The sequence below is a fragment of the Heptranchias perlo genome, chromosome 2, assembly GCF_035084215.1.
Source record: "Heptranchias perlo isolate sHepPer1 chromosome 2, sHepPer1.hap1, whole genome shotgun sequence".
Classification (NCBI taxonomy): Eukaryota; Metazoa; Chordata; class Chondrichthyes; order Hexanchiformes; family Hexanchidae; genus Heptranchias; species Heptranchias perlo.
In genome coordinates, this window is record NC_090326.1 from 19,159,087 (window position 1) to 19,181,189 (window position 22,103).

Consider the following 22,103-nt stretch of genomic DNA (forward strand, 5'->3'; position numbering starts at 1 on the left):
CTGCTCCACCATTCAATAAGATCATGGCTGATCTTCAACCTCAAGTCCACTTTCCAGCCTGATCCCCATATCCCTTGATTCCCCTAGAGCCCAAAATTCTATCTGTCTCAGCCTTGAATATACTCAATAACTCAGCATCCACAGCCCTCTGGGATAGTGAATTACAAAGATTCACAACCGGCTGAGTGAAGAAATTCCTCCTCAGTCTTAAATGGCCCACCCCTTATCCTGCGATTATGCCCCCTAGTTCTAGACTCTCCAGACAGGGGAAACAACCTCTCAGCATCTATCCTGTTAAGCCCCCTCAGAATCTTATATGTTTCAATGGGATCACCTCTCATTCTTCTAAACTCCAGAGAGTACAGGCCCATTCTACTCAATCTTTGCTACATGCATGTCTAATCTCTGCATGTATATATTTTGCCACTTCACAGCTGCTACGAGGGGGCCTATACACACTCTCACTACAGTCTTAAATCCTTTTCCATTTTTAATTCTAGTCTCCACTGTCTGCTTACCTCTCGTTATATCCTCTCTTATCATTGAAGTAAATTCATCCTTAAGGTTACTCCTCCTCCTCTACCAGTTTCTCTATCCTTCCTATTGACCGTATAACCTTATAACTGTCAAGTTATGACTGCCTCTGATTTTTTCCCTGTCTGTGGCTGAATGGCTGACCTGCTTTTTGTGTCTCTCTGTTGGGAGAAGAAACTCAGCATGTGGGGAGTTGTGGAGTGGTGCTGCAGTGTGCTTTGGTGGTTCAGTGCACAATAGCACTGTATCGCCATTAACTGTCAATATTTACACTCAGCAGGCCAGTTATCGTGGACAAATGGGAGAGTAGTGGTTGTAACCAAGGCCAAGTTGAACAACAAGACTGTGGGTGTACAATCTGAATAGTGCAAAGTGGACCATCGGCAAAGGAGCAGATGACAGTTGGGTTGATGAGTGGAGGAGATCATTGATGAGCTGAACAAATCAGGAGATAAGATGGAGCCTCTGGATTGATGAAAAAAGAGTCATAAATGGAGTGAGTTGAGAGGAAACTAGATAGTAAAACATAGCTTTGGTGGGAGACCATATTATTGAACTTATTTAGAAATGCACGGTGGCAGATCCTGTCAAAAGCTTTGGCGATTTCCAAAGATGGCCTAGTTCTAATTTTAAGGTTAAGCCCTCTTGTTCTGGATTCCTCTACCAGAGGAAATAGTTTCTCTGTATCTACTCTATCAAAGTCCTTTATCATTTTTAAACCCTTGATTAGATCACTCCTCAAACTTCTAAATGCAAGGGAATACAAACCAAGTTTATGCAACCTGTCCTTGTCATTTAACTATTTAAGCCCTGAAATCATTCTGGTGAATCTACATTGCACCCCTGCCAAGGCCAATATATCTTACAACAGTGCTGCCACCGTCACTCTGACGGCTCTGCTCCCATGTGCACCATTTCTTCATGTGCGAGATGGATCTCTGCTAACCACAAGCTCTCTCAAAGAAAGAAATTGCATTTATGTAATGCCTTTCATGACCTCAGGTTGTCCCACTGTGCTTTACAGCCAATGAGGTACTTTTGAAGAATAGCCACCGTTGTAATGTGGGAAACACGGCAGCCAAATTGCGCATAGCAAGATCCCACAAACAGCAATGTGATAATGACCAGATGATCTGTTTTAGTGATGTTGGTTGAATGATAAATGTTGGCCAGGACAACGGGGAGAACTCCCCTGCTCTTCTTTGAATAGTGCCATGGGATCATTCGCATCCACTTGAGAGGGTAGATGGGGCCTCGGTTTAACATCTCATCCAAAATACGGCACCTCCGACAGTACAGCACTCCCTCGGTAGTGCACTGAGATGTCATCCTAGGTTGATAAAAACAGTAAATGTTGAAAATACTCAGCAAGTCAGGTAGCATCTGTGGAGAAAGAAACAGTGTTAACATTTCAGGTCAAAGACCTTTCATCAGAACTGGAAGAAGTGAAAGATTTAACAGTTTTTAAGCAAGTACAGAGCCAGGCAAAGCGGGGGGAGGGGGGAGGAGGAAGGGAGAGGGGAGGAAAGAACAATAGGGAAGATCTGTGATAGGGTGGAGGGCAGGAGTGATTAAATGACAAAAGGGATGATGGTACAAGGCAAGGAGGGTGGTAATGGGACAATAAACAAAAGATGGGTCTAGAGGAGTTGTAAATGGCATTACAGCCAATGAAGTACTTTTGAAGAGTAGTCATTACTAGTCATTACTAGCCATTACTAGCCATTACTGAACCATTACTAGCACCATTGGGAGCAGTGGTTATGATCTGAAGTTATTGAAATCAATTTTGAATCAGGAAGGTTGTAAAGTGCCTAATCGAAAGATGAGGTGCTGTTCCTCGAGTTTCCATTGAGCTTCATTGGAACAGTGTAAGAGGCTGAGGACAGAGGACACTTTGTCTCTTTTACCTTGTTCTTTCACTTCTTCCAGTTCTGACGAAAGGTCTTCGACTGGAAACGTTAATTCTGTTTCTTTCAACACAGATGCTGCCTGACTTGCTGAGTATTTCTGGCATTTTCTGTTTTTATTTCAGATTTCCAGCATTCGCAGCATTTTGCTTGTCAGCCTAGGTTACATGCTCATGTCTCTGGAGTGGGTCCCAAGTCTCTGTATGCACTGTCTTGCCCCAAGCTTCCTGTGCAATTCTACTTTGTGCCAATGCAAACACCATTTGCACTGGGAGGGGGAAAGAGGGGAGGGAGGAAGAGTGAAGGAATTTGCTTTGTTTGTTTTTGTCTGTGATCAGTCATTATATCTCTGTGATTATTCTTAAACACATGATTCCGGTGAGAGCTGGAGAACCCTTCCAATACAAGTGATATCTATCTTCAATACTTTGAGGAGTACAAATGAGTTTCTGTTTGAATTGTACCACGATTTGTAAAGGAGACTGCAGAATTATTCGACAGGACCTGAATGATTGAGGTCAACTGATTAAAACAAAACTCTGAAAATCTGAAATAAGAAAATGCAGGTTGGTGCCTGAGAATGTGAAAAGGGAGGTTAAGTTTGGGGATGTCGACCCTTTGTTAAGGTGTCCCTGATCAGCTGGGAGGGTCTCTGCTGAGGTCTGTTGAGGAGGTGTGGTTTGGAGTCAGCTGTTCCAGTCTTTTGAAATGATTTTCTGAGCTTGGTGACTTAGCCCTGTGTCCCAGTTACCACCGGGAGGCCGGGCAGAAAGTAAAGCCTCTCTCATCTCACATACTCGTGCTAGCAAATCCATTGGGAAGGTGAGTTTATAACATAGGTTTCACACCTTTATGAAATGCAAGTGTAGTCTTGCATTTGCAGTTTTCAAGATGGTGTGTAACGGGGAGAGTTTTGGAGGGAGATGTTTAATTCTTGGATAAAGGATGTGGTATTGGTGAGACATCTATAAGGTGACAAGTGTTTACCTGCGTAAGAAATATAACAATTAGCTACATTAACGTTATTATCTGGACCATTTCTACATTTTATGGTGCAATCTGACGGGGGTTGAGAACGAGTTTGTTTTGAGGCTGCCTGATGCAGTGATAGGGATGGGCTTGGTTGGTCCTACGAGTCTGCTTAAAACTTCAAAGTGAGATGTGCATCTGCACTTTTCGCTCCCCTTGTAGCGCAGAGTTAACAGAAGAACTACAAACACACTCTTGCATGGCAGGGAGCTGAGATTATGAGTTGAATTTAAAATGTTTTCATTCGCAGGTGTGACTGGCGAAAATCGCGACGATTGTCCAGCCCCCGTGTAGAGTCGACCAGGTAGGAAAAACCGGCGTTTGGAACCTTCTCTCGGGATGTGTATCTGGGGAACTTCTCTCAGCCTTGTCAGCGAGATCAGGGTTGTAAAATACTCAAGATTGTACTGGCGTCTTCTGGTTGTGTAGATTACACTGTGAAACTGTTATTACAAAGTTCAATTGGAGAACTTTGAGAACTCTTTATTGTGACCCCAGGTATTAAATTTGCAACTTGTTTGTTTTACTTGTAGCTAAGCAGTGCCATAACTTGCAGAGAAACAGAGACTATATAATAACAAAGTATGGGTGTTAATGAGAATTCCATAATAACCCTGGGGTTACTGGGGGATAACAGGGGTTGTCTGATGGTTGTAACCTCTGTACTGGATTCTGAGCATTCAGATTCTACAGTTAAATACAAGAAGTGCCTCAGAAAACCAGTACGTACAAAGGAATTGAACAGCTTGAGAAAGAAAGGTTGCAAGGGATGTTTTCACTGCTGGGCGGAAGTGCTTGGAACTTTTAATTCTCTTAATAAAGTAACAAATTGTGTTAATGTTCATGTTTAGAATTTGGTCAGCTGACTGAGGATTGCTAAATTGGGTGGCCACCAATTTCACGGAGGGTTTTACACTAGCTCTCCTAATACAGGGTAAATATAATTTTCAACAGGTTTCTAACAAGGGATATGAGGACATGAAGGTGAGATGTTGATGAAAAGATTTGGACGTAAAATCTCATATGACAATGCACCGTGGAAATATAGAGTAAAAACAACTTTTTAAAAATAGTAAAAAAAATTTAAAAAAATCATCCAGTGTGCATAATATTATTAGCAAACAAGCACCAGGCAAATCCCAGAGAGACAGATTTTCTTCACACTCTAACCATTGGACATTGGCTCAGATTTTGTTGTCAAAGTAACAATGAGGCTAATGGCGCTCGCTGTTATTTAAGCGTAAATGTACAGCAGCTTCAGGCAAAGTACAGATGCACGGTTAAATGCCAATACCCAAAAGTTGCTGTGAGTTGCACGCCTCCGAAGTTAGCTTTGCGAAAACTGCATCTCGCTGCCTGCCTCACCGTTGAAATGCATTGAATGGGGTGAAGTTGCTATATTTACACAGTAGATACGAACTAAACTCACCATGAACAGTTAAGTCTTGTCATTACAAGCACAAATACCCTTTTATCGACATGATAATTGTTAATTACTGCCAATCAACCTCTCTGGCACTAAAAATTAACAATTAAAAGGATGGAGTCTCATTCCTTTAGGTATTAATTATTGTTGGAGATTTAAAAAATGTCAAATTTAAAATTTTTAAAAATTGTTTTTACTTTTCCTATCTGTCTCTTTTCTCTCTCTCTCTTAATCAAACCTTTCTTTTCTTCTCTTTACTTCTCTTTCTATACCTGATTTGACATTGAATTCACCCACTCTAATTTACACCACCTTCTCAGGAAGAATTGTTTATTTCACAATCCTTCAGTCTAATTAGTTAAAGAGATACCCACTTGCTTGCCCTGTTCTCTCGGGTCCCAGATGCCCGGTTTCCCTCGCTGTGACGAATTCAGCTCACACTTCTAGCAACTTGCCATGCAAAAAATTTAAATATCTAAACCTGCAAGGGCAAGGGCACCTGTTACTGCAAAATCTGGGCCATTAATAAAGGAAACGCCACACATGATTCATAAATTCTACTTAAAAAATGACTTTCTTGCTGGACGTCCTGTTATATTTCATACAGTCGTATTAACTGAAAAGCATCTGTGAGAATATGAATTGTATATGAAATACTTAAAAAAATTAAAAATAAATGATATTTATTAATGAGCACAATTAGTAAACAGTGAGATTTAAACCATAATTGGAGATGGAGGTTGACTGTCTTAAAATTATTTCATTGGCAATGTGTTGTACAAGACCAGAACATGAAAGGTAAGCTCTTAAATGAAAGACTGATATTTATAATCTAACGTAAACATGGGGGTCTGAACTTCCTGATCTTCAGTGGGACGAGACTTCCATCTGCCCCTTGGTTGTGACCCCAACCCTGGCCCATTTCCCTCAGTCGGGGGCGTTCAAATATTTTGGGTGGATGTTGGGCCATTTGTGGGTCTCTTTGGGATGCCTGCCTCAGGTGAGCGGGGGGGGTGGGGGGGAGAATTTGCTATGGTTCCATGAATTACTTGAAAAAAATGTAAAAGTGTCCAGTTCTCTATTATACCAGTTTCCCTAATGTAATTGACCACCCTGTGATTGCTAGTATTAGAGAAACTGGCCATTTAAAATTCAACCCCTCCCTCCCCCCACCCACCCTCAGAAGCACTGGATGTGCAGGAATCGCTTGTGACCAGCATTGCAAGGTCCGAGATCTCTGCGCTCCTCCAGTTGTTTCCTCTTGCGTTAGCAGCCGTGACTTCAGCTGCCTAGGCCCTAACTCTGGAATTCCCTCCCTAAACCTCTCTGCCTCCCTACCTCTCTCCCCTTCTTTAAGAGGCTCCTTAAAACCCAGCTCTTTGACCAAGCTTTTGGTCACCTGCCCTAATTCCTCCTTATGTGGCTCAGCATCAGATTTTGTCTGAATACGCTCCTGTGAAGTGCTTTGGAACGTTTCACTGCGTTAAAGGCACCATATAAATACAAGTTGTTGTTGTTGTTAAGGTGCAAATGACAGGAAATGTGTCATATGATGCATTTCCCTCATTTGTTTGTCATTATAATATGTTTGCCCATATTAAGCACCTGCCCCGACTTTGAGCAGACAGTGCAAAAAAAAGGAGCAGGGACCCGGTCTAATGGGTTCTCACCCCATTTTGCACCCCTGCCCGTCCAGGTTAAGCTGATTTCCTGTTGCAACAGCACAAGAAACTCAGGGGCCAGGATACATAGAGGGTAATTTTAACTTTCGGCAGTGGTGTAAAACGGGCGATGTCGGCTCGCACGCCCATTGTACACTTGCTCGATTGAAGTCAATGGAAAAGAAAATTGGTCGAGTTGTATAATGGGCGATTAATCCACTACTGCTCGTTTTACACCCCCACCGAAGTTGAAGCTTTCACTCATCAGGTGAAGTAGCAGAGTTTTAAAATACACTGGATTCCACTCATTGCTGCCTCTTTTATTTTCTGCCACTGTTTTCTAAAGTCATTGCCTTCCCATTCCGATATTAATCTTTATTCTCAACATCCATCCATTCATTGTACTTGTTTAATGGAATGTTGGTTTTCTCTCTCTCTATCTCTTGCTATCTGTCTCTCTGTGTGTCCCAATCGCTCTCTGTGTCTCACGCACACGCACACGTACACGCACACCCACGCACGCACACGCACACACACAGGACCTACAGTATTGTGGACTCCTGAGGTAGATTCCGACGGGAGGATAGTGCTGCAGTCCTGCTGAGAAAGCCAGCAACGTGGCCTGCCTGATTATTAAAATAAATTCCCACACCCCAGCAGCAGATCGTCTGTTTCTGGCGGCAGTCTTTTTAGAGGCGAGGGCGATCAACATCTTCCTTATCTGTGGCGTTGTGCTGGGAGAATAAACTCCTAACCCAGACAGGAAATCTTACATCTAAAGTGGAATCCAGGCCGATGGAGCTACCGCTCATTTTCGAGTTCTCTGTGGAATTAGCAATTTGGATAAATGACGCTTTAATGTTGTGAACCAAATATTTTTATGCCAATGATCTGCCATAGATGGTAATTTTCACTTTGTCTATGCCCTTATGGCCTATGGTTATACATACATAAAGGTATATTACATAGAATTACATAGAATTTACAGCACAGAATCAGGCCATTCGACCCAACTGGAATAGGCTCCACACAAGCATCCTCCCACTCTAAGTACTTCATCTCAACCTATCAACATATCTTTCTATTCCTTTCTCTCGTATGTGCCTATCTAGCTATATGTGGTAGACGTTAGCAAGTAATGGTCCTGTTTACAGCAATACGTTGTTTATAGTTTGGAGTTGATTTTGGAGATGTAGGTGCGTGCATTATCATAGCATCATAGTAGGAACAACACAGGAGGAGGCCATTCAGCCCATCGTGCCTGTGCCGGCTCTTTGAAAGAGCTATCAAATTAGTCCCACTCCCCTGCTCTTTCCCCATAGCCCTGTAAATTTTTTCCCTTTCAAGTATTTATCCAATTCCCTTTTGAAAGTTACTATTGAATCTGCTTCCACCGCCCTTTCAGGCAGTGCATTCCAGATCATTACAACTTACTGCGTAAAAAAAATGTTTCCTCATGTCGCCTCTGGCTCTTTTGCCGATCACCTTAAATCTGTGTCCTCTGGTTACCGACCCTTCTGCTACTAGAAACAGTTTCTCCTTATTTACTCTGTCAAAACCGTTCATGATTTTGAACACCTCTATCAAATCTTCCCATAACCTTCTCTGTTCTAAGGAGAATAATCCTAGCTTCTCCAGTCTCTCTACATAACTGACGTCTCTAATCCCTGGCACCATTCTAGTAAATCTTTCTGAGGCCTTGACATCCTTCTTAAAGTGTGGTGCCCAGAATTAAACACAATTCTCCATCTGCTGAGGCCTAACCAGTGTTTTATAAAGGTTTAGCATAACTTCCTTGCTTTTGTACTCTATGCCTCTATTAATAAAGCCCAGGATCCCATATGCTTTTTGAACAGTCTTCTTAACTTGTCCTGCCACCTTCAAAGATTTGTGTATGTGCCCCCCCAGGTCTCTCTGTTTCTGCATCCCCTTTAAAATTATACCACTTAGTTTATATTGCCTCTCCTCATTCTTCCTACCAAAATACATCACTTCGCACTCTCTGCTAAATTTCATCTGCCATGTGTCTGCCCATTTCACCAGTCTGTCTATGTCCTCCTGAAGTCTGTTACTATCCTCCGCATTGTTCACTACCTTTCTGAGTTTTGTGCCATCTGCAAACTTCAAAATTATACCCTCTATACCCAAGACCAGGTCATTAATATATATCAAAAAGAGCAGTAGTCCTAATACTGACCCCTGGGGAACACCATTGTATACTTCCCTGGACCAAAAAGGATAGACCCATGCATTTTTTAAATGGTGAAAAGCTAGGAACAGTGGAAGTCCAAAGAGATTTAAGGGTCCATGTACACAGATCACGAGTGGCCGGGAACAAAAAATAATCAAAAAGGCGAATGGAATGTTAGCCTTTATATCTAGAGGGCTGGAATATAAAGAGGAGGAAGTTTTGCTACAGCTATACAAAGTTCTGGTTAAGACCACATCTGGAGTACTGTGTACAGTTCAGGGCACTGCACCTTAGAAAGGATACACTGGCCTTAGAAGGAGTGCAGCGCAGATTCACCAGAATGTTACCAGGGCTCCAAGGGTTAAATTGTGAGGAGAGAGTACATTAACTCGGCTTGTGTTCCCTGGAATATAAAAGGTTAAGGGGTGATTTGATTGAGGTTTTTAGGATTTTGAACGCAGTTGATAGGGTAGATAGAGAAAAACTTTTTCTGCTGGTGGGGGAATCTGGGACAAGGGAACATAATGTTAAAATCAGAGCCAGGCCTTTCAGGAGAGAAGTTAGGAAACACTTCTTCACACAAAGGGTGGTAGAAGTGTGGAACTCGCTCCCACAAAAAGCAGTAGGTGCTAGCTCAGTTAATCATTTTAAATCTGAGATCGATAAATTTTTGTTAGCTAAGGGTATTAAGGGATATGGAGCCAAGGCAGGTAAATGGAGTTATGGTACGGTAGCATAGTGATCATGTTACTGGAGTAATAATTCAGAGGCCTGGAATAATAATCCGGAGTCATGAGTTTAAATCCCACAACGGCAGCTGAGGAATTTAAATTCAATGAATTAAATAAAAATATGGAATAAAAAAAAGCTAGTATTTGTAATGGTGGCCATTGTCGTAAAAACCCATCTGGTTCACTAAAGTCCTTCAGGGAAGGAAATCTGCCGTCCTTACCCGGTCTGGCCTGTATGTGACTCCAGAACCACAGCAATGTGATTGACTCTTAATTGCCCTCTGAAATGGTCCAGCAAGCCACTCAGTTGTAAAATCTCGCTTAAAAAAAGTCATAAGAAGAATAAAACCGGACGGACCACCCGGCATCGGACCACTAGGCACCGGACACGACAAAGGCAAACCAAGCCCAGTCGACCCTGCAGAGTCCTCTTCACTAACATCTGGGGACTTGTGCCAAAATTGGGAGAGCTGTCCCACAGACTATTCAAGCAACAGCCTGACATAGCATACTCACAGAATCATACCTTTACAGACGACGTCCCAGAATCTTCCATCACCATCCCTGGGTATGTCCTGTCCCACCGGCAGGACAGACCCACCAGAGGTGGCGGTACAGTGATATACAATCAGGAGGAAGTGGCCCTGGGAGTCCTCAACATTGACTCTGGACCCCATGAAATCTCATGGCATCAGGTCAAACATGGGCAAGGAAACCTCCTGCTGATTACCACCTACCGCCCTCCCTCAGCTGATGAATCAGTCCTCCTCATGTTGAACACCACTTGGAGGAAGCACTGAGGGTAGCAAGGGCACAGAATGTACTCTGGGTGGGGGACTTCAATGTCCATCACCAAGAGTGGCTCGGTAGCACCACGACTGATCGAGCTGGCCGAGTCCTGAAGGACATAGCTGCCAGACTGGGCCTGCGGCAGGTGGTGAGCGAACCAACACGAGGGAAAAACTTACTTGACCTCGTCCTCACCAATCTACCTGTCGCAAATGCATCTGTCCATGACAGTATTGGTAGGAGTGACCACCGCACAGTCCTCATGGAGACGACGTCCCATCTTCGCACTGAGGATACCATCCAACGTGTTGTGTGGCACTACCACCGTGCTAACTGGGATAGATTCAGAACAGATCTAGCAGCTCAAAACTGGGCATCCATGAGGCGCTGTGGGCCATCAGCAGCAGAATTGTATTCCAGCACAATCTGTAACCTCATGGCCCGGCATATTCCTCACTCTACCATTACCAACAAGCCAGGGGATCAACCCTGGTTCAATGAGGAGTGTAGAAGAGCATGCCAGGAGCAGCACCAGGCGTACCTAAAAATGAGGTGCCAACCTGGTGAAGCTACAACTCAGGACTACATGCACGCGTGAGAGTGACTGCCCTTGACATCAAGGCAGCATTTGACCGACTGTGGCACCAAGGAGCCCTAGTAAAATTGAAGGCAATGGGAATCAGGGGGAAAACTCTCCAGTGGCTAGAGTCATACCTAGCACAAAGGAAGATGGTAGTGGTTGTTGGAGGCCAATCATCTCAGCCCCAGGACATTGCTGCAGGAGTTCCGCAGGGCTGTGTCCTAGGCCCAACCACCTTCAGCTGCTTCATCACTGACCTTCCCTCCATCATAAGGTTAGAAATGGGGATGTTTGCTGATAATTGCACAGTGTTCAGTTCCATTCGCAACCCCTCAGATAATGAAGCAGTCCGAGCCCGCATGCAACAAGACATGGACAACATCCAGGCTTGGGCTGATAAGTGGCAAGTAACATTCGTGCCAGACAAGTGCCAGGCAATGACCATTTCCAACATGAGAGAGTCTAACCACCTTCCCTTGACATTCAATGGCATTACCATTGCCGAATCCCCCACCATCAACACCTTGGGGGTCACCATTGACCAAAAACTTAACTGGACCAGCCATGTAAATACTGTGGCTACAAGAGCAGGTCAGAGGCTGGGTATTCTGTGGTGAGTGACTTACCTCCTGACTCCCCAAAGCCTTTCCACCATCTATGAGGCACAAATCAGGAGTGTGATGGAATACTCTCTACTTGCCTGGATGAGTGCAGCTCCAACAACACTCAAGAAGCTTGACACTATCCAGGACAAAGCAGCCCGCTTCATTGACACCCCATCCACCACCCTAAACATTCACTCCCTTCACCACCGGCGCACCGTGGCTGCAGTGTGGGAGAACCATCACCACACAGACTGCAGCGGTTCAAGAAGACGGCTCACCGCCACCTTCTCAAGGGCAATCGGGGATGGGCAATAAATGCTGGCCTTGCCAGCGACGCCCACATCCCATGAGCGAATAAAAAAAATGAGCTGAATTCCAGGGGTGAGGTGAGTGACTGCCCTTGACATCAAGGCAGCATTTGACCGAGTGTGGCACCAAGGAGCCCTAGTAAAATTGAAGTCAATGGGAATCAGGGGGAAAACTCTCCAGTGGCTGGAGTCATACCTAGCACAAAGGAAGGTGGTAGTGGTTGTTGGAGGCCAATCGTGTCAGCCCAGGACATTGCAGCAGGAGTTCCTCAGGGCAGTGTCCTAGGCCCAACCATCTTCAGCTGCTTCATCAATGACCTTCCTTCCATCATAAGGTCAGATATGGGGATGCTCACTAATGATTGCACAGTGTTCAGTTCCATTCGCAACCCCTCATATAATGAAGCAGTCCGTGCCCGCATGCAGCAAGACCTGGACAACATCCAGGCTGGGGCTGATAAGTGGCAAGTAACATTCGTGCCAGACAAGTGCCAGGTAATGACTATCTCCAACATGAGAGAGTCTAACCACCTCCCCTTGACATTCAACGGCATTACCATTGCCGAATCCCCCACCATCAACATCCTGGGGGTCACCATTGACCAGAAACTTAACTGGACCAGCCAATTAAATACAGTGGCTACAAGAGCAGGTCAGAGGCTGGGTATTCTGCGGCGAGTGACTCACCTCCTGACTCCCCAAAGCCTTTCCACCACCTACAAGGCACAAGTCAGGAGTGTGATGGAATACTCTCCACTTCCCTGTATAAGAGCAAAAACACTCAAGAAGCTGGACACCATGAAGGACAAAGCAGCCCTCTTGATTGGCACCCCATCCACCACCCTAAACATTCACTCCCTGCGCCACCGGCACACCGTGGCTGCAGTGTGTACCATCCACTGGATGCACTGCAGCAACTTGCCAAGGCTTCTTTGACAGCACCTCCCAAACCCGCGACCTCTACCACCTAGAAGTACAAGGGCAGTTGACACATGGGAACATCACCACCTGCAAGTTCCCCTCCAAGTCACACACCATCCTTTCTTGGAAATATATCGCCGTTCCTTCATCGTTGCTGGGTCAAAATCCTGGAACTCCCTTCCTAACAGGACTGTGGGAGAACCTTCACCACACGGACTGCAGCGGTTCAAGGAGGCGACTCACCACCACCTTCTTAAGGGCAATTAGGGATGGGCAATAAATGCTGCCCTCGCCAGTGATGCCCACATCCCATGAATGAATAAAATGAAAAGCCATGATCTAATTTAATGGCAAAACAGTCTCAAGGGGCTGAATGGCCCAGTCATGTTCCTATGTTTCCCTCCAAGTCACACCATCTTGACTTGGACATATATCGCTGTTTCTTCATTGTTGCTGGGTAAAAATCCTATAACTCGCTACCTAACGGAACTGTGGGAGTACTTTCACCACACGGACTACAGTGATTTAAGATGAAGGCCCACCACCACCTTCTCAAGAGGCAACTCGGGATGGGCCATATGGCATCCAAGGGAAAGTGGCAAGTTGGATCCAAAATTGGCCCGGGGCAGGAAGCAAAGGGACTCCAGTTTTTGTGATTGGAAGGCTGTTTCCAGTGGGGTTCCTCAGGGCTCAGTATTAGGTCCCTTGCCTTTTGTGGTATATTTTAATGATTTATACTTAAATGTCGGGGGCATGATTAAGAAGTTTGCAGATGATACAAAAATTGGCGTGTGGTTGATAGTGAGGAGGAAAGCTGTAGACTGCAGGAAGATATCAATGGACTGGTCAGGTGGGCAGAAAAGTGGCAAATGGAATTCAATCCGGAGAAGTGTGAGGTAATACATTTGGGGAGAGTAAACAAGGCAAGGGAGTACACAATAAATGGGAGGATACTAGGAGGTGTGGAGGAAGAGAGGGACCTTGGAGAGCATGTCCACAGATCCCTGAAGGTAGAAGGGTACTTTCCTTTATTAACCGAGGTATAGAATATAAGAGCCGGGAGGTTATGCTGGAACTTATAAAACACCAGTTTGGCCACAGCTTGAGTACTGTGTACAGTTCTGGTCACCACATTACAGGAAAGATGTGATTTCACTAGAGAGGGTACAGAGGAGAATTACAAGGATATTGCCAGGACTGGAGAATTTTAGCTATGAGGAAAGATTGGATAGGCTAGGGCTTATTTCTTTGGAACAGAGGAGGCTGAGGGGAAATTTAATTGAGGTGTATAAATTATGAGGGGCCTAGATAGAGTGGATAGGAAGGACATATTTCCCTTAGCAGAGGGGTCAGTAACCAGGGGCAAGATTTAAAGTAATTGTAGAAGGATTAGAGGGGAGCTGAGGAAAAATTTGTTAACCCAGAGGGTGGTGGGGGTCTGGAACTCACTGCCTGGAAGAGTCAGAAACCCTCAACTCATTTAAAAAGTACCTGGATGTGCACTTGAAGTGCCCTAACCTGCAAGGCTATGGACCAAGTGCTGGAAAGTGGGATTAAGCCGAATAGCTCTTTTTCGGCTGGCACGGACACGATGGGCCGAATGGCCTCCTTCTGTGCCGTAAATTTCTATGATTCTATAATAAATGCTGGCCTTCCCAGGACATCCAGATGCCAAGAATGAGTTTTAAAAAACTTATCACCTGTGCTTTGCTAATATCTGTAAATGAAAGCATTTGAATTCATCACAGCTGTGCTATGTATCTATATATCATGTTAAAAATGCCTCTGCTCCCCCCACTTTTTAAATTTAATACCTTAGTTTGTGACTCTCCCTTCTCCCTCTCAAATCTAATATCAAATTCAATCATATTATGGTCACTATTTGCAAGACGCCCTCTTATCATCAGATTGTTAACTAATTCTGGTTCGTTACTCATCATTAAATCCAGTATGGCCTGTTCCGTTGTTGTTTCTAAAATATATTGTTCTAGAAAACTGTCCCGAATACATTCTAGAAATTTATTGCCTTTACTACTTGAACTATTCTGCTTCTGCCAGTCCATGTGAAAATTAAAATCTGTCTTCTTAACTGCATTATTTTTGCTACATGGTGGGAGGGAGTGAATTCAAAGGCACTATGCTCAGATTGGTAGGACAATTTTGCAGCTATTTAATTTTTTTCCCTGTTTCCACTAAGGTGGTAGGAGCCTTTTTGCAATTGTTAAGGCACAGACTTTTCAAGATTCACAATAGCAGCACAATCGGTTTCCCAATGGGAAAACTCTTTTACTTGTGCTTTTTCGAAGAAGAGAAGGACCAATTGTGGGATATCAAACTGGTCAGACTGTACCAAATGGCTCTCTGTAACCTCATACCTGCAGCTACAGGCACTGCTCCTCTGACAATACATACCTCGAATTGTCAGAGGAGCAGTGCCTGTGTAGGCTCCATTTCACAAGGGAGACAGAGTTGTGCAACATGGTCCAAGATGACCTACAGCTAGCTGTCACCACAGGAATTTAACGGTCAGTTCAGTCTTTACCTTTTTTGCCTCAGGCTCATTTCAGGCATGCTGTCCTGCTGTCCTACAGAAGGTGCTATGGAGTGCCAATAGGGAAAACCTTCCTCACAACCAACGCATGCATTGTAATGTTCACTGCACCAGCCGTGCAACGGGGGTCAAGTGCGAGGCTGCTCCATTTCTTGCCTGCAGACTCAGTTTCATGCCTCTACATTGAATTTTTGTCTGGCACTTCTTCCCTCTCGTCCTTCAGCATTATTAACTTGGAGGAGATAGACTGCTGTGGAGAATCACCACAAATTGGAGCCATTCTTCGCTGCAAGGCTTCCTGCGGCGGGTCCTTCAAAGCCTGGTTCCTGGAATTAGGCCATCCCTAACCCCAAACGTTTCTCGGGTGAAAATCAAAGTCAAACCTTTAAGGACTGCTGTCTGTGTGTCATCTGTGCGTCCGTGTCCACACAGCCTGACCGTGCTCCATAATGCGACATTAGCTGTTTTCATTATTTCTTGATGCTCTCAGCGTGTTGCGCCTGATGTGCTGAGATCAAGACCAGCAATTTCCTGGAGGGTTGGCAATCCTACCTTAAGGGGGAGAAAAAACGGAGTCCTCCTTTTCCAGACAGTAACGCCTCAGGTACAGAGCCTTTAAGCTTGTGGGTTCAGTCCCTGGGAGAAGATCCAGCCTCAGACACTGCAGTGAGCCACATTGTTACAGACACAAAATATCTGCCTCGGCGCGTTCAGCTACTGCAACACTACTGGAATTTCTTCCTCACTCCCCATCACCATCCCCCCCAGAGGCGGACACTCCCAACAGAGGGTGTTGATAGCACCAAGAGCCCGCCGTAAAGATTTAATGAAAATTCAACAAGGAAAATTGGGTTGGTTCTTGGCAGTGTAACACCGATAGGTGGAATTGGAGTTTCCAGTGGTAGACACTGAGGAAAATCCAGCCCAATGTATGTTATAGCTTAGCAGAGCAGTCATGACTGTTACTTTCTACTTACTTGAGTTAGTTAAGCTTTGATAATTATTGTAAAAGCTACAGAGTATCATTGCTAAAGTTTGCTTATTCTTCACTGTCCATAAAATCAGTTAGGCAATTAAACCCTAAGTTACAGACTAGTCTAGTGTTGTCCTGCCGCCTTCTGAAGTCAAAAAGAAAATCATATGAGGGCATGAGATAACACCTAAATGAAGCGAAGAGAGCTTTCGATCCCTGGACACGCTACAGTACCTAAATATCGGGGCAAGTGGAAGCAATGTCTGGGGCATGGGGAGCCAGGTCTCACCTAAGGGAGTGGCCTGAGACGTCGAACTAGTAAATTTCTAGACTTTTTATCATATGATTGTATGAACAATATCAAAAAGCTCTAAATAGCAACATTACATTTATCGTCCCCTCCACATATACCTCAAGGTGCTGGAGAAGGCACATTGTTCCTGAGGCATTGTCTGTGCTTCTGTGTCCACATAGGCTGACCGCGCTCCATAATGTGACATTAGCTGTTTTCATTGTTTCTTGATGCTCTCAGCATGTTGCACCTGATGTGCCGAGATCAGGACCAGCAATTTCCTGCGCCAGCAGCCCTTGAAGGTTTGACTTTGATTTTCACCCGAGAAAGGTTTGGGGTTAGGAATGGCCCAATTCCAGCAACCAGCCTTTGAAGGTCCAGCTGCAGGAAGCCTTGCAGCGAAGAGTGGCTCCAATTTGTGGTGATTCTCTACAGCAGTCTATCTCCTCCAAGTTAATTATGCTGGGGGATCAGATTCAGCCGGCCACAATGTAAGGCTTCAGCTACCCCAGTGCAGCCCAGAGGTCTGCTCCCATGCAGCTCTGGCTATGCATTGTTGCTGGAGATGTCTCTCAGAGCGACGACACATCTCAACTTCCTTGTCATCCCACTCAAATGATGAGAGTAGAGTTGTTCATCGTAGAAGCCCATGCAACTACTCCATCAGGATATGTGGTGCTTTCTCCTGCAGGGCTACCTATGGATCCAACAGAAGGAGGAACTGGGCCACTTCTATACTGAGAGGCAAACACTGACACCCAGCAGCCATCCATCTGAATTGCTCCTACCATGAAGGGAACACTTAGAAGGAGCACATGCTTAGGAAGTGGAAGAAACACATCATACACTTTGACTAAGGAAAAGCACCAGAGCAAAATGTACTGAATCCAGTAGCACCAGACACCATCAGGGTTAATAAAAGTTCAATCGACTTGATACCAGAATGTGTTCTGACAGTTCTTTTGGTATGAGGCCAATTCAGGTTGTCGGGGAGAAATTATGTTGCATTTATGGATGCTGATGTTCAGCTGGGTCCAATGGAGAGAGAACTTTTCTTCCTCCTTTGGGTCTTTTCTACCTTTCTTACTCAAGATTATTTCGACTCTTCTAGCTCATGGGTAAACCCCAACTTTCCATGCCTTCAGGAGTGTCTATCCTTGCCTTGTAATCTAGGAAAACATTTGCTAATGCACTGTGGAAACAAATAGCAAACCCTGTCTGGTAATTGCTTTTAACTACTGGGTGGACTTTCCTTCTGTCTTCATGGGATCTATTCAGGATTCAGTGCTTGGTAAGACAGGGAGAAAATGCCCAAAATGCATGGACCCAATGGGCACTGGCCATTGAATTATTGGCTCCAGTATGTAGTGAATAACTCTTTTTACTCAGAGAGTGGTTAGAATGTGGCCTCATTATCATGTGGAGTAGTTAAGGCGAATAACATAGATGCATTTAGGGGGAAGCTAGATAAGTACATGCGGGAGAAAGGAATAGAAGGATACATTGATAAGGTTAGGTGAAGAGGGGAGGGATGAGGCTTGTGTAGACCATAAACACCAGCATAGACCTGTTGGGCCGAATGGCCTGTTCCTGTGCTGTAAATACTGTGTAATTCTATACTATGTAATAAGCAACTTTTGTAGCTCACATTTTTGTGACACAGACATCCAATCATCACTGCGAAGTTACTTTGTGCAAATTGAAGCTTCTCTGCTTTTGCTGCACCTTGATGCCAAATGATAAAAGAAACAGTGAACAGCATGCTTCATTATTTTCTAGTTGATAAATAATCCAATAGCCCAGCAAGTATCATCTGAAAGCACCGATTTAGGAAAAAAGAATTCACCCTGAGAAATAAATTGGCCAAAGGAGATAGTGTGAAATATTCCACTGCTGTTTGTACGTATGGAACGGAGAGTAGGAGCAAAATTCCTCATCAGGAATGTGTAGTCAAGGGGTTGGGAATCCATAGTACAAAACTGTCTCACTTTTTTAACCTGAGAAGAGCACTCCCATTCCACCATTGTGATATTTGCATTTCCTACACCATCCAACTTGAGTCTTCTTTGAGTGAGTGTCAATTTACTGGTGTGTGGGAATGACTGGGCTCAGGGCCATGTTGCCGAAGAACTGGTTTGAAACTTGTCCAAGATTGTTTCCGGTATGGCCCTTCCAGCCAGCAGAGAATCTAGACTAGATTTAAATCTTGGGTCCAAAGATGAAGAGACATTCATAGAATCATAAAGCACAAAAGGAGGCCATTCGGCCCATCGAGCCTGTGCCGACTCTTTGAAAGAGCTATCCAATTGATCCAATTCCCCTGCTCTTTCCCCATAGCCCTGTAAATTTTTCTCCTTCAAGTATTTATCCAGTTCTCTTTTGAAAGTTATTATTGAATCTGCTTCCACCAGGCTTTCAGGCAACGCATTCCAGATCATAACAACTCACTGCATAAAAGAATTTCTCCTCATCTCCCCCCTGGATTTTTTGCCAATTATCTTAGATCTGCGTCCTCTGGTTACTGACCCTCCTGCCAGTGCAAACATTGTGCTGACCGATTTGCAACATTCCCAAAAGATTAATGTTACCAGGGCTGACTTCGATGTTCCGCCATGAAGCTTCACTGGGGGGGTGGCTGGATGCCAAACATTTGGCCGTTTGGCCTTTAGGAGCCGAATCACTTCGCACTGCACTTTAGGGCGGCCAGTTTGGGGAGGGGAGGGGGGGCAGTAAAGGAAGCCGTGCTACCGGCACGTGTGACCCTTGTGACCTCCTCTCAGGCTCTTCCTGTGGAATGCAATTTGAAAAATTGGTGCACAGGAAAAGCCTGGGAAATAGCACGTTTAAACAGGCTCCTCAGAGAGAGGTCACAATTTGAGTGGCCGGCAAAGATAGTGTTTTGAATGACAATTTTTGTTTGTTTTCCCATCAGTACTTTCCTTCATTATTCTCGGTTGTTGCTGCCATTTAAATCACACCACATAAAGTAGTGAGGACAGGAATTCCTTTGGAGATGGGGGCTTCTGAATTGTTTTCTTTATTTGTTCTTGGGATTTGGCCATATGTGTAAAGCAGTATTTATTGCCCATCTCTGGTTGCTTGAGGCATTAAGAGTCAACCATGTAGCATGGGATGGAGTCACATGTAGTCTAGACCAGGTTGGGGTGGCAGATTCCATTCCCTGGAGGATATTAATGAACCAGTTGGGTTTTTATGAGAATCTGATAATTTTCATGGTCACTGTCTGGTACTGATTCACAAATTTCCAGATTTGTTGAATTCAGTTTACCATGGTAGGATTTGAATTCATGACTCAGGGTTGCTAGTTTACGACCTTAACTACTAGGTCACATGCTTTTATATAACATGTTTCATGATCTCAGGACACCCCGAAGTGCTTTACAGCCAGTAAAGTACTTTTGAAGTGTAGTCACTGTTGTAATGTAGTCAAATGTGGCAGCAAGTTGTGCACAGCAAGGTCCCACAAACAGCGATGAGATGATGACCAGATAATCAGTTTTAGTGATGTTGGTTGAGGGATAAATATTGGCCAGGACACTGGGAGATCTATCCTGCACTTTTTCAAAATTGTACCTTGTGATCATTTAAATCCACCCGAGATGGCAGACGGGTCCTTAGTTTAATATCCCATCCGACCATGCAGCACTTCCTCAGTATTGCACTGAAGTGTCAGCCTGGATTATGTGCTCAAGTATCTGGAGTGGGACTTGAACCCACCACATTAGATGAAGAAGAGGATTTGATGAGCGGCCAACAAATGCAGGTGCAATGACAACTGAGGGATTTTGTCTGCGCTGTCATCACCCTGGAAACCTGAATTTATAGACCGTTCCATACTACCTGGACATACCAGAGAAGACCCACCTTTTCCATCTCTACTTAACAAGACTGGCTTTGAGCCCCTCAAGAAATGTGTGCAGAAATGAGGAGCATACTTGTACCATCTCTTGTACAGTATGCTGGGACAGATGTATCATATCTCTTCAACAGTGTGCTGGGACAGATCTATCAAATCTCTTGTACAGTGTGCTGGGACAGATCTATCAAATCTCTTGTACAGTGTGCTAGGACAGATGTATCATTTCATCTCTTCCACAGTGTGTTGGGACAGATGTATCATATCTGCTATAGTGTGCTCGGACAGACGTATCATATCTCTTCTACAGTGTGTTGGGACAGATGTATCATTTCATCTCTTCCACAGTGCGTTGGGACAGATGTATCATATCTGCTACAGTGTGCTAGGACAGACGTATCATATCTCTTCTACAGTGTGTTGGGACAGATGTGTCATCATCCCTTCTTAATGTGCTAGGACAGATGTATCCTATCTCTGCTACAGTGTGCTTACTTTTACTGCACACTTTTTCTTTCTTCCCGATGCCAGTAAATGTCTTTCTCGTTTTCAGCCAGGTATGGGGGACCTATGATGACCATCATCCATGCAGCTGACACCTGTGCTTTTACAGGAGAGTGTTCTTCAGCTTCAAATTGGACCACCCTCCTTTGATACACCCATGTAGCAGCACCTCCAATGTTTCAGCATCAGAGAGCAACATGTAGCTCATGGGTCCCTGCTGTGCCATTGTGAACAATTGTCCACTTTTTTGCCACCACCACAACTTTACCTATAATGGTTGCAGCCATTTAATAGCAGCTGTCCTGTTGATTTTATACTCCCCAGTCATGTGTGCTATGGGCCAAATAAGTTTTTGGCATGCATATGTAAATTAGGGGGACAGAGACAGGCCCCGCAAAATTTGATGCAGCCCATCCCAAGTTACCTGCACAATGGGGCGACTACACACTGTTTTTGCCATTCTTGCAACATTGGGTCTATTCAATTTGATGGATGTGGGCACAAGGCTATGTGTCCAAGTTACAGTGTGAGTGCAACTTAATGTCTGTGGATTTTCATGGCCACTGAGTGGCATCTTTAGTATTTTATTTATATTCTACTGAACCATATTTCCATACCATGAATGTGAAGCAGAACATTGTAGGATTATTGTACATGATGTTACATCCAAGATCCAGTGAAAGGATTCTAAGATGGGACTCAAGAATTTTGAAATGATTTTGAAATTCTTATCCTTGTGTTCAAATCCCTCCATGGCCTCAAACCTGCCCATCTCTGTGACCTCCTCCACTCCTACGAGCCTCCGAGATTTCTGTGCTTCCCCAATTCTGGCCTTTTGCTCACCCCCGATTTCCTTCACTCCACCTTTGGTGGCCATGCCTTCAGCTGCCTAGGCCCTAAGCTCTGCAATTCTCTCCCTAAATCTCTCCGCCTCTCAACCTCTCTCTCTTCCTTTAAGTCGCTCCTTAAAACCTATCACTTTGGCCCTGCTTTTTGTCACCTGTCCTAATATCTCTTTATGTGGCGCGGTGTCAAATTTTGTCTGATAACGCTCCTGTTTTACTACGTTAAAGGCACTATACAAATGCAAGTTGTTGTTATTATTTTTGTTGCAGAAAATGTATCAGTTTAAGTATCAGCGACTATATTGCTGTTTACTTACTGTTTTTTCTTGCTTCTGTATAAAAGTATGCCTTGCAATAAATTTGATTTTTGGTTTTA

General features: G+C 44.4%; 1 long non-coding RNA gene across 1 annotated transcript; it reads left to right on the forward strand.

Annotated features, from left to right (window-relative positions):
- Positions 1 to 3,187: 3,187 nt before the first annotated feature.
- Positions 3,188 to 17,406, forward strand: LOC137333036 (uncharacterized). The gene is made up of 3 exons (XR_010965782.1): positions 3,188 to 3,266; positions 3,724 to 3,777; positions 17,193 to 17,406. It is a non-coding gene; the product is annotated as an uncharacterized lncRNA (long non-coding RNA).
- The last annotated feature ends 4,697 nt before the right edge of the window (positions 17,407 to 22,103 follow it).